This window comes from Mytilus galloprovincialis, chromosome 12 (genome assembly GCF_965363235.1).
Source record: "Mytilus galloprovincialis chromosome 12, xbMytGall1.hap1.1, whole genome shotgun sequence".
NCBI classification, from domain to species: Eukaryota; Metazoa; Mollusca; class Bivalvia; order Mytilida; family Mytilidae; genus Mytilus; species Mytilus galloprovincialis.
In genome coordinates this window covers 63407491-63418364 of record NC_134849.1, presented here as the reverse complement: position 1 = coordinate 63418364, position 10874 = coordinate 63407491, and the positions used below count along the sequence as shown (strand labels likewise).

Here is a 10874-nt window from a genome sequence, read left to right as displayed (position 1 = left end):
CCCTAATGGAATACTCTCAATATAATATATGTATATATTATTGATGCCCTGGGATATTCTTTAACCAAATATTAAGAATAGAGTTCTAAGTGGTAAAGTTGAAACCACAATTCCATCCTCTTTTCCTCGAATGTGACGTACCAAATTATACTTATCACCAGATTTGTACTTACATCAGCAACACGACGAGTTCCAAATGTGGAGCAAGATACCCGTTCAGAGCACCTGAGATCACCCATAGTTTTGTTTAAGGAAGTTCGCTTGTCATGTTTTAGAATTCTTGGCAAATTTTCGGAATCCTCTGGTTTTATCCATTTGCATGTCTTAAAAAAAATTGCCAATTGACCCCCACTTTTCCTTTTTATAAATATTGTTATTTTCAATAGTTTTTGAGAAATTAAACTTGATAATAATTAAGCTATGAAAAGTCTAGAGAGAACACTTTCCCGCCAAAATTTCAATGGCTTATATCTTGAAAACAAGCACATTGCCCTTATATTTTATTTTTGCTCTTTTGGTTCCTTTATTAATCCCCTAGCAATTTATACTAGTGTTATGAAAAGTTTGTTATTTTGAAACTGAGAAGCCAACCTCTTTAAAGGAGGTTCATAATGATCTTACTCGAGTTTTAAGTGTTGTTCTTAGTGCTTTTTAATTTGTCTTTGTCTGTGTTTATACCGATATACAATGGTATAAGTCTTATTTATTTTTTTCATAAACGTTTCAATTTAATAATTTACACTCGTTCAATTTCAGGGTTAGAAATGCACTTGATCGATGGTTTACAAAGAAGTCTTATGGTAAGATAAGAGTCGAATACTAATCGGTTAATGTATGATGTTTTATCAATTAAGGGAGTTCGCTTATCAGTTTCAAAATAATTAGCTTTTCAAAACACTAGTTTATATTGATAGGAGAGTAATAAAGGAACCAAAAGAGCAAAAGGTTAATGTGCTTGTTATCGAGATATTATCCATTGCAGTTTTGGCTGGAAAATTTTCTCTCTTGACTTTTCATAGCTTTATCTTTGACAAGTGTAAGTTCTCAAATTCTATTAAAAACAATAAAAAATTTGTAAGACTTTTACAGATGGCTTATCATTATACAATGCAAAAGATTTATAAAAAGAAAAATAGGGGTAGTGGGCAAACTTTTTGAAGACATTCAAATGGATAAAACCAGAGGATTGCGAAAATCTGACAAAAATTCCAAAACATGACAAGCGAACATCATTGTAATAGCTGATCGCGGTATTCCATAGACGTAAATATACGGATGTCACATGCGCAGCAGGATCTACTAACACTTTTGAAGCATGGGTTTTGAACGGGTTCGTCTTGCTTAATCTTTAAGTATTTTCGTTACATCTTTTGTATACTAATAGTATTGTTTAGTCTTTTTGTCTTTTTCGTTTTTTGTCATGGCGTTGTCGGTTTGTTTTCGACTTCGACTTATGGTTTGATTATCCTCTTGATATCTTTGGCATTTTGTGTTTCGTCTGATGATAATGATGTTCAGGGGACTGTCTGTAAAGAATGATGCCCCAAAAGAAATGACTATTTACATAATGCCGGAGACCAGAGGGTGATCTAACACCTTGTCCGAATATCCGGCTCAGATCACCCCTGGTAGAACGAAGGAGCTGGAATGTAATTTGGCGGTTATAAAACGATTGATTTTAAAAACAGGTTCCATTTTAAAAACAACCAACCAATCTCAGAATCACGAGTTATCTTGCCTGTTAACGTTGGAAGATAGAACATCGTGTACCACTAACCAACCAGAGAACCCAGAGTTGTCCTGACTGTTAATGTTGGAAGAAAGTAAATGGTGTATCACTAACCAATCAGGGAGACCCGAGTAGTCCTGGCTGTTAAAGTTAGAAGAGAGTACATTGTGTCCCATTAACCAATCAGAGAGACCCGAGTTGTCCTGGCTGTTAACGTTAGAAGAGAGTAAATTGTGTACCACTAACCAATCAGAGAGACCAGAGTTGTCCAGACTGTTAACGTTGGAAGAGAGTAAATTGCGTACCACTAAACAATCAGAGAGACCCGAGTTGTCATGACTATTGACGTTGGAAGAGAGTAAATTGCGTACCACTAACCAATCAGAGAGACCCGAGTTGTCATGACTGTTACTGTTGGAAGAGAGTAAATTGCGTACCACTAACTAATCAAAGAAAACAGAGTTTTCCTGACTGTTAACGTTAGGAGAGAGTAAATTGCGTACCACTAACCAATCAATGAGACCCTAGTTGTCATGACTGTTAACGTTGGAAGAGAGTAAATTGCGGACCACTAACCAATCAGAGAGACCCGAGTTGTCATGACTGTTAACGTTGGAAGACGGTAAATTGTGTACCACTAACCAAACAGAGAGACCCGAGTAGTCCTGACTGTTAACGTTGGAAGAGAGTAAATTGTGTACCACTAACCAATCAGAGAGACCAGAGTTGTCCAGACTGTTAACGTTGGAAGAGAGTAAATTGCCCCAAAAATTACGTGTGTAAAACCATTCAAACGGGAAAACCAACAGTCTAATCGATATAAAAAAAAAGAACCGAGAAACACCGATGAACCACATCAACAAACGACCACTAATGAAAATAAAATTCCTGACTTAGGACAGGTGAAAACTAATGCAGCGAGTTAAGATGTGTCATAAGGTACCAAACCATCGCCCTTATCTGAAACAATAGTGTAACATCACATCATAAAAAAGACACACTATAAAACATAAATTGAAATGGCTTTATTCGATAAAAAGATTCTGAAATGAATTGTTTCACACTTTTCATTATGAAGACATTAATTGGTTGTTGAGCGGTATACAATTTGATCATTACCCTCATGATGACCTATAGTTGCTAGCTTTTGCGTCAATTGGCCCCTACTGAAAAATTGTGTCATTGGCCATCATACCGCTTCGTTATATTCTAAAGTTCAAGTTCACAAATAAAGAACATAAAGTCGAGTCAATAAGAAATGCTTTACACGTACATGGACATCTGCAATTAATTAGTAGAATAAGAACACATTATTGAGTGGATGTTTTATTACATATGAGTCATATAAAAATTAGACAATATAATAATTCATAAATTGGATTGGCAGGTTGTCTGCATAGGCAGATTTAGTAATTTTCTAATAAAGAAGAATATAAACCAACCCGTCAATGCCCTTGATTCTTACGACAGAGAATATCACAGCCATTTATTATAACAAATTTTGATATCAAAAGCCCAATAAAATGCTCAAAATATTAGGCTCAAATTCAGACATGAACATATCTTTTCCTGCTGTAGATTACCTCGCATACAATTCCACATATCATTATTACAAACTATTATGCAAACTCTCGATTTCGCTTCGTTAATATTGAAATGTTAAACAACCTGTTAAACTGTATATTTTTTTTTGTATTTCTTGATATGTGTGGTTAGTAAGTAAGTAAGTACTAAGTAAATTTTATCCGGCATGATATATACAAACTAACATATCAACCATTTGACAGACGACACATACATAAAAAACATATGCAGACTGTAATAGCTGAAAATACATGCATAAATCACAGCAAGCAAGCTTAAAAGATAATCAAAGCATATTTTGTTTTAAGTAAACAAATAAATAAAACAAAAGCAAACAACAAACAGAACACTGAAGGCAAGCAGATTGAACATGTGAGACAACAAACAGAACACTGAGGGCTAGCAGATTGAACATGTGAGACAACAAAGCTGGTCGATAATTACTTATGTTTATTGAAAGTCCCATTGAATGTTGAGTAGAAAAATGTTCTAAAAAGGGTGGAGTATTACGTCATTAAAGTCACGTGATGTCGTTCATAGTTGTGTAAAGATTAACGTCATAGCAAAACATTATGGCATGCGAATAAAAACTTCCAATCTGAAGATTAACTATTAACGAACATGCTGCAAATTCGGAAAAACGATCTTTGAAATGAAGTTTTGATTTTGATTTATTTTGTTATTTTGTTGTTCTTCGTCATTATTTGCACAATAACAGATACATGCAAGTAAACATTAAACTACGTCAACTGTTGAATAGCAAGTAATTTGGAGTAAGCTAAAATAAATCGGAAATAAAAAAAAATGCCAAGTTTGTAAGAATTATTAGGTTTTAATACATTCTGTTTCTAGAGGTGAACTTATAGATAATAAATACAAAACGTAAACTTGTTGGAATTTGGAACCTCACATCAAATTTGGATTTTTTTTTATGGGGAAAAGGAAATGGCTTTGACAAATGTGAAAATCTCAAACAAATGTATTGCTTGCATAAATGACTTAGTGGCAGTAGTACTCAGATATAAACGTCTTGATGATCTTGTGGTGTCATGTGCACTTGTACATTAACAAGATTTACCATGACTTATGTTTATTTCAGTATATGCATAGTGTATTATAGACAAATTTTACACAAAAAAAATCTAAATTAATCTATATGGTATGAATTAAAAAGGAAAGTAGAAGAGTTAGCTTTACAGAAGAAGTCAACGTTTTTTCTTTATATTGGTTAACGTCACTATATTTAAATTTATGGTCGATATTCACACATATAGGTACACTTCTCATCATCTGGATGAGGATTTTGCCAGTTGTAGTTATTCCACCGCTTCATAATGATGACGTTAGATAATCCGCTTGGTTCACCTTGGCGCCACCTAAAATACTCCATCATAGTTCCATCGTTGAACTTCCATTTTCCTTGTGTCTTTTTACCTTGTATACATATTTGCATATAGTACACTCTTCCAATGTTAGCTGAAAAAAAATTGTATGTCTGTATTAATTATAGATTAGCAAAAGATATTTTTAAGATGTTTTTGTATAACCCATGCATGACTTTATTTAGTTGAGGTAGCGTGTTTCAGAAATCATGATTATGTTAAATACTGACATGGATTAAAAAAAAAACAATATCTAAATGTTCAGGCTTTAAGTAAACATGTATGTGAATAGGTTGGTGCAATCATACAACATGTACAATACGTGTTGTTGTGTCTTATACTGTTACATGTACTGTAAATTCAGAAATTATTGCGAGGTTTTTTGTATTGCAAAAAATGCGACAGAGTTGTAAACGCAATAATTTAAACTCGCAATTTGAAATTTTGTATATGAATTTATCAGGATTTTGATGAAAATCGTAAAAATTAAATTCGCATTTGATTCTAAAACGACAAAATCACAATTATAAATACACGCAATGATTTCTGAAGTTACAGTATACAATGTTCAACAACAATCTTATATTTATGCTTAAACACGTTACAAAGGAGCTATGACGTCGCAGTAAATGCTTTTGTCAGAGTATGATTTAAAACTTTAAAACAATTTTACTTTACTGTGTTTTAGTATCTGTCAGCTGACACTTTCTTATAGATTAACAAAACGGTCGATTATATTGATAATTTAGAATCTTCATTGCCGCTATAGCACACATTTGAAGTGTCATTTGAATTAAAGAGTTTATTTATTTTTCATTCCGAAAGGTTTATCGAATCCGAGCATTTATTGTTGTACAAGGTCATAATTTCATCTTACAGTATAGCTATTTGATTTAATATTATTACCAGATTAATGAATACAATGGATCATTTGTTTATTAAAGACTTTTAAATGTTTTATGTTTATCTATAAATTCTTTTTTTTTGTAATTATTTAAAACCAATAGAAAAAACTTTCCTAGATTTAAAAATATATTTTAGTTACATAATAAAATACTTAGTTTGATGAAACAATCTCTGTTTGTGTACAGACAGTACATCTGCCTAAAACTAAACCTCAGTATGTAATAATAAAGCCATATTATCGTAAGACATTACAGAAAACATACGATGAATAAATGTTTTTTTTTGTTACAATGTCAGTTTTAAATTAATAATTCTGTTGTGATTTTGACCTTTTACAAATTTCCTCAAAATGAATGTAAGTTTATCTCACCTCTTATACATTTCTAGGACTATGATTGGTTACACACAAACTTGTGGAGACCATTTATATTCCAAATAAGGCTAGTAAGCGGGGCTTATTTCAATAAACGTTAATAGTGTTGTCATGTCCCTTTATAAAACACCAAGGTTTTAGGGAGACTTGGTAAGGGTTTCAAGGTCTTTATTACCTGTTACAAGCTTGACATAATCTTGTCTTTCATCAGAATCGATGCGCATGGGTTCACTTGCTGGACACACAACATCGGTGTGAAAAACGGATACTCGAATTGGTGGTTCGAATTTATAACACAAGTCAAGTTCTCTGTAGTAGAAGAAGTTGACCAAACAGCGACCGGCACCTGGTAAAATATTTATTCACTGTAAATACCAAATAATAGAACGAAACACTTATAGCTGAAATAATTCTTAAATAAGAAAAATAATGTCCAGTCTAATATCACGAATAGAGGCATATGAGGAGTTTTCATCAACACGTAAAGATCAAATTGTGTACCACTTACAAATCCTGGTTACAATGATATTTTCCCGTCTAGGCATCGAATGTCTTATTTATGTCATGTACCTCGAATATTTCAGCATTTCAAATATAGCTGTTTATTTTGTTTTACTGTCCAGTGGTTAAAAAGTAGGTAAGTTAGTTACAGAACATTGTTACTGAGACAGGACTATGCTCAACAGACCATGTAAAAGTCATCGTGGAAACGATATTGAACGAACTGTTCATTTTATATCTTTTACTAATTAATATGTATTTACGTATTATTAGTTTTGTATTTAGACAATAACAATCAAAACCAAGGAGTAAACTAAGACTAATAAACTAAAGGACATTTACATCAACAGTTATCAATAATAATAATTAAGAAAAAACACGAACTCCAAAAAAACCGTGAGTGAAATCAGGTGCTCCGGATGGGTTAGCATTTCCTGTACCGTATACGGCACCCGTCGTGTTATTTCTTTGTTTAGTTCGGTAATGATGGAAGGTTATATGACTGAGGAAGAATATCAGATATGATTTCTGACACACTTTTGTCATAATGGCCAATCAGCTCATTATGGCGACCGTAAAATTTCTTGAGTAATGACCTCAACTTGATTGATTCATAGCCCTGTCTTAGCAACTTTTGAGAAAGCAGTATTCCTCGTTCAACAAAATCAACGTACTTTGAGCTAGTTCTAGAGTAACTTATCAATTGAGACACATATACTCCATATGCTGGTGCCGCTGGGATGTTGCTACACAGACATAGAAAGTTGACTATAGGAAAATTAAAATCATCGCGTTTGTCATTAATTTTGGTATTTAGATTTGATTAAAAGGATACCGATATGTTGTTTTCCTATAGAAACACATAATAACACAATTTGTATAAATGATTTTTGTATTATTTTAGATACACAAATTCACACGATGCGTTCTGTAATGACCCCGGCGAAGCAAAATAGCAGATATACTAAGGGACTTATCATTATTTACCTGGGAGGGGGCTGGTCATTTGGAAATCAAACATATAAAATTTTCTTGATCCCAACTAATATTTCACTTTTTTTATTTGATCCCCCCTTAAAAACATTTAAAAAAAATGTGATCCCCCCCTCTATTAAACCAGGAACATATATATTAGATATCATATACTGTTCTGTGATTAACTAAACATTTTAAAATAGAAAACACTTGTCATGTTATTTCACGGAAATATTGCAAACATGAAAAGTTCTCATTGGAATGAGTCTCAAAAATTTATTTGAGGGAAAGTTGCCTTGAAATAGGGCTCTTCCAAGAAATATGTGTAGGTAGCGTAAGCCATAACCTGTGCTTTGGGATGCTTTTTCTTACGTTTTTTTCACTAATTACCCATATTGGGCTAAAAAAAACACTTGTTTGGCAGTTTTGGAGAAAATAAATACAGTAAAAAGTATATGTTTTTAAAAACAGTAACAACACTTTATTTAGTATAAAAAGGGATCTGTTATATATATACCTCTTTCTTAAACGCTTCGTAAACTTAAGTTTACTTATGGCTATATATTGAAAGCTCAATGGAATTGGTAGACTTATATATGGATAGTTCATTCAGCTTGAACGAATCATTTACTCATTTATTGTCACATATCTCACATTTGGTCTAGCATGTCTAGTGTAAGTAACCCCAACAAATGTTTTGGCCTAAAAAGTACAACTTTTGAGGGAATGGGAAGTATAATTGAACCCAATGAAAACAAAAATGTACATTTAGTAGTGTTAATCAACTTTGGATCAAATTCAACTGTTTGTATGCAGCTTAGATAAATATATGATCATTTATTGGTGAATTTATTAGTCAAAACTATATTCTTTCATGATGCAGTATAATTTGGATTTCTTTTGAAGAAATTATACACAAATCGTAGATTTTGTTTTAATTCATACTTATTTTCTCTTAAACTAATAAGCTTAGTTAGTGAGTATGATACAACATGGCAGTTTTACTTGAAATAACCAGACAAATATATATTCAAATCAATTCGACCAAGAAAAAATTGGCAGCTTTAAAAAAAACCTCGCTACTTTAGATTTTCGTTTACAACGGAAGCAGTTTATGTTTGGAATAATGTTTACAATAAAAAGTCATGCCAAACTCTTATGGGCATGAAAAGTCAGATGAAAATCAAAATCAAGCCGAATCAGACTCTTATGAAGCTCTTGACATGCAAGGTACAGGAGATGAGTCTGACGTGTTTGACTTTTTAACTGTTAAGCTTTTAGGTACTGAGGGTTATATTGATGTGTGATCAGTGAACTAATTTAATCAGTACATATACCATGTTTACAGGACACAAATTATTATAATATATGGTAATGAAATAAATTTGATGAATGATGGTAAAAATATATAATTATTTGATTTTTGTAATGTTCTTCTTAACATTTTGTCTCTTGAAGAATGCAAACTATTTACTTCCATTTGCCCCCAAAAAATTATCTCCACTCTTTGAATTTCTAAAAATTGAACCCCCCTTTTCCACTTACAGAAAAAAAACTTGATCCCCCCTGCATTTTGACCAGCCCCCACCCCCCTCCCAGGTTAAAAATGATAAGTCTCTAATGTTGGTTGATATTCATCTCCTTATTATTAAAAGATTCAACTAATTTGTAAAAGATAAACAATTTAAGTTTGTATCTTTTGTCAGTTTTTATTAGAAGAACAAGTTGTGTATTCATGTGGAGGAAGATAGAATTAAAAGCATTAACTAAGAATAATTTTACAAAACCAAATACGCCTATGGCCTGGCCGGTTAACAATTAAACAATTATATTCTCATATGGTCGACATAAGCGTATGGTCGGACCATATGAGTATCTGTGCATGGTCCATATACAAGTACTCATATTGTCTAGAACATAAACATTGTTAATAGAAATTCATGTCTGGAGAAGATTGTCCGTCCGTTTTTGTTGACTATATATATAATACATTAATACCCTTTATGAATAAACTTATCATAGATACAAAGATCATGTTATGCTTTACATCACTTGTGCTTTTTGTCTTCAAAAAGACTCACCAGTTACACTCGAATAAAATAACGTTAAAAGGCCAAATAAAGTAAAAAGTTGAAAAACCCCGAGTGCTCAACATTGGAGTTGACATTACTTAATATTTCGAAAAAATAAAAATGATTGCCAACAGTTGATTTTAATATAATCTTAACAAAGACAATTCATGTTAACACGGAAATACAGACTACTTAGCTCATGGTACTCACGGGAAGAAAAACTCAATGCTTGTTGATACACTCAGTATCGGTAATAGGGTTAAAATTCTGTAAACTATAGAAAATATAGAAGATTACTAGCTATATGTAGACTTACGTTCCTGTGAAAGGTAAAATTTCCAACCTTTCGCTGAAGATGACATCACAGTATAGGTGAACGGATCTGAGTGTAAAATGCACATTCCTGTAAGATTGTTGTAGAAAAAAGACAAACAACGCGCATTTGACATACATTTTATACCGCATAGCCCTACAGACCTAACACGATAGGTGTCAATGGCGTTCTCTACTTCATAGTTGTTGTCATATTCAGGTTTATAGTGCGCTGAGATCAATCTAATTCTTGATTCACTAAGGACAGCAACGAACATCGTATGCATACATAGACATATGATAGATATATCCATTCGTATCAGTTCACAAAGTTCTCTTCTATGATTGACTTCAATAGTTTGTACTTCGAATAATTATGTGGTTACTATGAGCTGACGTTATACGTTGACCTATTATATGTTGATTTGTCTGTTTCACCTTTTAATTAATCGAATCTTTTTTTATTGAAAATATTTTCTTTGTTAACAGTTTGAGCCCTTGGTATTGTGTAACTTATATCATATGCGGTTATGTTTCAATTTATCATTGTCGTCTGCAAAATAAATTAAATAATATTTTATTCATGCAAGAGCTGAAACAATGATCCACGAACGATATTTAAGATCTCCCATTTAGGGTATAAATATCTCTTTAAATTTCAACTAATCTAAAAGACCGGTCTCCTGATAGTACTTTATATGTTCAAGTTATCAAAACACTTTTTTTCTATAATTACACTCCTTTCAGTAGTTGTATACTGATGATATTGAAGGTTGCACAATTCTCGAGATAGAAAAACACAAAAGCAAAAAGATCATTTTATATCGTTAACTGATATATAACAATTGATTTCAATTTTGTTATTTTAATGTTACAGCAACCCAACAAGTGGTTGTCTGATGGTTCTAAAAATTTCCGGACAGATAGATCTTCACCTGATGACCATTTTTTAATCTTCCAGATTTGCATTAAATGCTTTGATAAAGAGACATAAGCCAAAAACTGCATTTTTCCACTATGTTATTCATTTTTGTACAAAA

General features: G+C 32.4%; 1 long non-coding RNA gene across 1 annotated transcript; it reads right to left on the bottom strand.

Moving 5' to 3' along the window:
- Positions 1–4211: 4211 nt before the first annotated feature.
- LOC143055695 (uncharacterized) lies at positions 4212–10279 on the bottom strand. Its single transcript, XR_012972138.1, has 3 exons — positions 9839–10279; positions 6150–6320; positions 4212–4789 (listed from the first exon to the last, which is right to left on the bottom strand). It is a non-coding gene; the product is annotated as an uncharacterized LOC143055695 (long non-coding RNA).
- Between the last annotated feature and the right edge of the window lie 595 nt (positions 10280–10874).